At 40.0% G+C, this 6,000-nt stretch overlaps 2 non-coding genes across 2 annotated transcripts; both read left to right on the forward strand.

Annotated features, from left to right (window-relative positions):
- Positions 1-819: 819 nt before the first annotated feature.
- LOC116357575 (U5 spliceosomal RNA) lies at positions 820-934 on the forward strand. The gene has a single exon (XR_004205576.1). It is a non-coding gene; the product is annotated as a U5 spliceosomal RNA (small nuclear RNA).
- Positions 935-3,812: 2,878 nt separating this feature from the next.
- On the forward strand, positions 3,813-3,928 carry LOC116357571 (U5 spliceosomal RNA). Its single transcript, XR_004205572.1, has one exon. It is a non-coding gene; the product is annotated as a U5 spliceosomal RNA (small nuclear RNA).
- Positions 3,929-6,000: the final 2,072 nt, after the last annotated feature.

Here is a 6,000-nt window from a genome sequence, read left to right on the forward strand (position 1 = left end):
AGGTGTGGGTAAGGCCATGCGGGAGTCGAGGGGTGGGATAGAAACAGGGTTGAGGCGTCAGCATGCCTCAGTTCTTGGATGGGAAGAAGCGGGGTGTGGATGGGTGGCTATCAGGGGTACTTAACTGTGAATGGGGGTAACCAGGATATTTGTATTTATTTTTGTCGCCTTGTCTCAAATCTGTTGTATTTTTTAAATTTTCATTCTCTTTTACTTTTAATACAGTTTTTGGTGTATACATTTAGTTTAAATGTGTCAAACTCTTGTCTGTTGTCATTTTTGTAAATAGCGCATACATCAAAATGTACATTTGTATACATTTATACCTCTGCTCTAATAAAACATATTTGAACCTAAATGTATTATTCGAAACTTTCCAAGTTCTCATGGGGATTATAATTTTTTGCAGAAGAACCTGTTGTTGTTTATTTCTGTAATTTTGTACATTGCCATTTTTGTCTTTGGAACTGAAGCTGTCTTTTAATTATTATTCATGGTTGATTCCAGAACCTCTGACACGCTCTAATATTACAAGGCGAAATCAGCACAAGAGTGCCACCTACCAACAAGATTCGCTAGTCAACTGCGCATGCGTAGGAATTTACCCATCATGCATCTTAGTCTTACGTGAAATCATTTTCGATTTGAACTATAATATTTTAAAACAGGAATATATGTATACTATCTTAATATTCTGCGATGCATTCTTATGGCTGGACACATTGAACAGGGCACGAAATTTGGTTCTGGGTCCCGAGATTAGTTTTACCGCTATAGGGAATGTCATGTTCTTGAAAGCCTTCCCAAATTTACTTTTAGAAACTCTGGTTTCTCTTCAGATCGCATAAATCTTTCGCCTTTTACTAAAGATTTCCGTGGAGAGGAACATTATGAGTATCAACTAATTTTTTGATACCCTGCTTTACCGCGGGGCTTCCTTTCATTGTGAAAGAAAACGGTGACGTTTTGTGTGTGTGTGTATACATGTATTTCAGGTTGTTGTTTTCAAATGTCTGGATGATTGTCATCTATTTCAGTTGTTCTTAACTCTCGACTGAGACAACCTGGCCCGATTTGGGTTCCAAGGCAAAACCAGTTGAGATTCAGGACCGGCTCTTGCGTATTTGGTGGCCCTAAACAAAACAATTTAGTGGCCCCCCCTCTTCATGGCAAGAAAAATGTACGTTTTAAAGTTAATTTCCTGCAATTCTACACATTTTTTGCCACGGGGCATAGTAAACATGATGCCCCAAGAATGCATATGCCAGGTCAAAATGACACGATAATGTAATATCTGTGTTTTCTTCATATGGGTCTAAAATATCAATTTTGAGGAACATAAATATTTAGTGATGATTTGGATCTTTCAGTAATAATTGTTTTAAATGTTTTTAGTAGCTCTTCAAAAGGTTGATACACATTTCAATGATGACATGAAAATTCATAAGGGCTTTTGAAAATATTTGCATATTTTTCTTACAGTCAAAGTTTCACATTCAACCTTTTTGTGTGAAAAACAAAATAAATCCACTCTAAACATGTTTTGTAATATTTCAAAACATTTATTTAAAAATACAAAGTTCATCAAATATAAACGACAACAATTGTGAACGCTTGGGAAGAACTGGCACCTCTTCTGGCTCTGGCTGCTCTGAATGGTGAGGGCATGGCTCTCTTTCATCACTCCACATGTTTCCATTGCCTCAGTGATGACCTTTGGTAGGTTGCAACAGGCTTCCATGTGCCTCTGCATGTGTGGGATCACAAGCTCTTTGACCAGCTCCTTGATGAACAGCCGTCGGATGCTGTTCACACCTCCCATGAAGTTGGGGTTGGCAACATCCAGCAGCTTGTACCGCAGCACCATTGGCTACCTCCTTGTCTGGCGTTTGCATGTGTAATTACGCACCATCTGATCCATAATGTCCACTACTCCTTTTGTGCAGTAATAGTATTGGATCATCTCTGGCTTCTTCTTCGCACTGGCCTCATCCTCCACTTTGCCGTCATGCAGGGTGCTCAGGAGGACAACAGCCTTTCGCTGCTTCGGCACATAACTCACCATGGCCAAATTGGCATTAAAACCAAACTCAGAGCTATGCAACTTTCTGAACTTGGATGGCATCATAATTGGTGGTATGTCCAGCTTTATTTGGCAAAGAGTCCCCACAATTGTCAAGTTATTTTCAAAGAGGTACTCTGTCAAAAAGACACTAGTAAAGAAGTTGTCCATTGTGATGTTGCAACCTGTGATTCAAAACAAACAAATGGTCAAAGATTATACAATTTCTACAAAATTATAAATTTGGAATTTTTATTCTAGCATTTTTTGTAATAATACAATGTCTTACAATATTGATGAACAGGTGAAGTATGCTCTCTAAGTATTATTGCAATACCTCTCTGACTTTTAAAAATGTTTTCTAGCGTGTATTTTAAAATTATATTTTCATCTAATTTCACTGCACAACTTTCAGACAACCCTCTCTCCAAGGTTCTTCTGAACCTCCTCTCATGGCTGTCTGCCTGTGTAGACTATGCCATCAATGGCATAGGGGACTCTTGCACCACATAGCCAGAAGATCTTTATGTCATATTTGGCAGGCTTGCTGGGCATGTACTGTGTGAACCTGCTTCTGCCCCGGAACGGCACATCCTGCTCATCCACTGTGCCGCAGTCGCTAGGGATGAACCTTCCACTACAGTTTGCTAGGAAAAGTTCCCACACATACCTGAAGGCTGACAGGGGGTCTGTTGCCTTTCTGAACCCTCTGGTCCTTTTGTTATCAAGCCTCGGGTAGTGACAGATATCCTCATACAGTTGAATTCGGAAGTTTACATACACCTTAGCCAAATACATTTAAACTCAGTTTTTCCCACTTCCTGACATTGAATCCAAATAGAAATTCCCTGTCTTAGGTCAGTTAGGATCACCACTTTATTTTAAGAAGGTGAAATGTCAGAATAATAGCAGAGAGAATGATTTATTTCAGTTTTGATTTAATTCATCACATTCCCAGTGGGTCAGAAGTTTATATACACTCAATTCGTATTTGGTAGCATTGCCTTTAAATTGTTTAACATGGGTCAAACATTTGGTGTAGCCTTCCACAAGCTTCCCACAATAAGTTGGGTGAATTTTGGCCCTCCTGACAGTGCTGGTGTAACCGAGTCAGCTTTGTAGACCTCCCTGTTCGCACACGCTTTTTCAGTTCTGCCCACACATTTTCTATAGGATTGAGGTCAGGGCTTTGTGATGGCCACTCCAATACGTTGACTTTCTTGTCCTTAAACCTGTATTTGAAGTTTTGTTATAGAATACTGTTGTACCCTTGCTCATTGTAGCATCTTGCATTTTTATTCTCATGGGAATAATTATTCTTTGTATGAGATGAGAAGAAACTTGTTTATTTCTGTAATTTTGTACATTGCCATTTTTGTCTTTGGAACTGAAGCTGTCTTTTAATTATTATTCATGGTTGATTCCAGAACCTCTGACACGCTCTAATGTAATGTAAGGCGAAATCAGCACAAGAGGGCCACCTACCGACAAGATTCGCTAGTGCAATTATTCTGCGCGTGCGTATGAAGTTACCCATCATGCACCACACGTAAATAATGTTATTTCTTTACTATCATATGTTAAAACAGGAATATATTTATACTATCCTTATACTCTGCAAATCATGGTTATGACTGGACACGTTGAACAGGGCACGATATTTGGTTCGGGGTGCCGATATTAACATTATCGCTATAGGGAATGTCATGTCCGTGAATCCCTGTCCAGTTTGACTTTTTCTAAAGGTAGTACACTCTGGTTTCTCTTCAGATCGCATAAATCTTTCGCCTTTTACTAAAGATTTCCGTGGGGAGGAACATTATGAGTATCAACTAATTTTTTGATGCCCTGCTTTACTGCGGGGCTTCCTTTCATTGTGAAAGAAAGCTATTGACGTTATATTTATTCCACGTGGTGTCATTTCCAAAATGTCTGGGTCCCAAGTAGTGATGGGTATTCCTGCTCTTCTCAGTGAACCGTTTTTTTCGGCTCAGCTCATCAAACGGGTCTTTAAAAAAATATGTTTTGTATTTTTTTCAAGTCAAACAGTTTTCGATAGTTTGACTATTATTGGTGTTAAAACAATTCTAATTAAATTATTAGGTGAAATCATACTCTAACTTAACCACAATGTATTTAGAAATGCATTGGTTTGTTATGAAAAAGAATACTATTAAACATTTGCATTTAAAGCATAACTTTTTAATGTATAGAGACAAAGTGCATATAAATCTAACCATTCAAAAGGGATTACAATCTGAACAACAAAATAGAATATTGCACCATATCAAAGAAAAATAAATAACAATTTGCAAATCTGCAGCATCCCACAAATTGAAATAAATGTAAAAAAGAAGGATTCTATTACACATGTGAAATTAAAGTATAACTTTTTAATGTATATAAACAAAGTGAATATAAATGTAACAATGAATACAATCTGAACAACAAGCAGCACACAGCAATACTGACCATATTTAGCTTTTATGAGAGATTTGCATTCAGAAATGCAAGCTGCCTCACTTTCGAGGGGCTGATGCGGTTTCTTCTCTCAATAATTATTTGTCCCGTTTCAAGAAGACCCTCTCAGAGGGAACGGATGTGGCCACTATGCAGAGTCTCCCTGTCATGACTTTAGGAAGCTGTGGGTACAGAGGCCTTGTTCTTCCACCAGCTCAGAGGATCTGCAGATCTTTGGAGGAGGGCCTCCTTCTCATAGGATCAGACCTCCATTATGGCATCTGCTGAGGGATTCCTTCGTGCTGCATCCCCAGTTGCTCTCTCGTCAAACAGTAGACGTTTCTGACACTACTGCTGGTGCTTCTGCTCCATCAGATCCCTCTTCTTCCTGCTGCCCTGGTGCCTGAGCCAGCTGACTGTTGGGGCTGTCCCTCCCTGCTGCTGTTATTCTTTGAAGAGCCTCATTAATCGCAGTGGCATCACTGAAGGCTAACTTCTTAAACCTGGGGTCAAGTGCAGCGGTTTCTGAAAGCACCTGATTACATTCCATTCTGTGGAACTTTCTGTTCATTGATGAACATAGGGTGTCCATCAACTCTGTCAAAAGCCCTGTCACATTTGCTTCTCTCTGGTGGCTAGCTGTGATTCGCTGCAGACTCTTACACGGGATTATAATACTGGATTAAATAATGTAGTAATAACTGCTTACTGTACCTCTCTCCATTGATCTCCACAGTGACCTGCTCAAAGGGTTCCAGGACTCTGCACATCTCCTCCACCACCTCCCATTCCTCTAGGGTCAGAGCATCAACAGGTGCATTGACAATGGCCAGGGTAGAAATGATGGCATCGTTTGACTCAAGAAACCGCTTCAACATATAAAATGTTGAATTACACCTTGTAGTTCAGTCTTGTTTGGGCCTCAGCTCAGGCCTCCCTATCTGGCATTGTGTAGACGTTAGTTTTTCAGCACCTACTGTGCTCCTGTGGAAGTATTCCACAGCTGCTTTCACTTTGTCCACAGTGGGCTTTATCACCTTCAGAACATCTCTTACAATCAGGTTGATTGTGTGGGCAAGACATGGATGATGGGTCCATTTAAACATGTTCATGGCTTTGGTTATGTTAGCTGCATTGTCGCTAACACAACTGACCACTTTTCCATCTACTTGCCATTCTCTGGCCACTCTCAACAGGTCCTCTGCCAAGTTCTCTGAGGTGTGTCTGTCGCTGAACTCAAAGCAGCCCAGAAGACAGCTAGACATCGAAAAATCTTCAATGAAGTGACATGTAACCGACCTGTAAGAAGTGGTTACCCTTGATGTCCAGCAGTCAGTGGTAAGGCAAACTGCAGTAGCTTTCTGGACTGAAGCCTGTGTGCTCTCGTACAGTTGTGGATTAAGTGATTTTGAAAGGGTTTTCCTATTTGGAATCGTGTACATAGGATTTAGACTATTGCTATAATTTCTAAAACCTCT

This window comes from Oncorhynchus kisutch, linkage group LG25 (assembly GCF_002021735.2).
Source record: "Oncorhynchus kisutch isolate 150728-3 linkage group LG25, Okis_V2, whole genome shotgun sequence".
Lineage (NCBI taxonomy): Eukaryota > Metazoa > Chordata > Actinopteri > Salmoniformes > Salmonidae > Oncorhynchus > Oncorhynchus kisutch.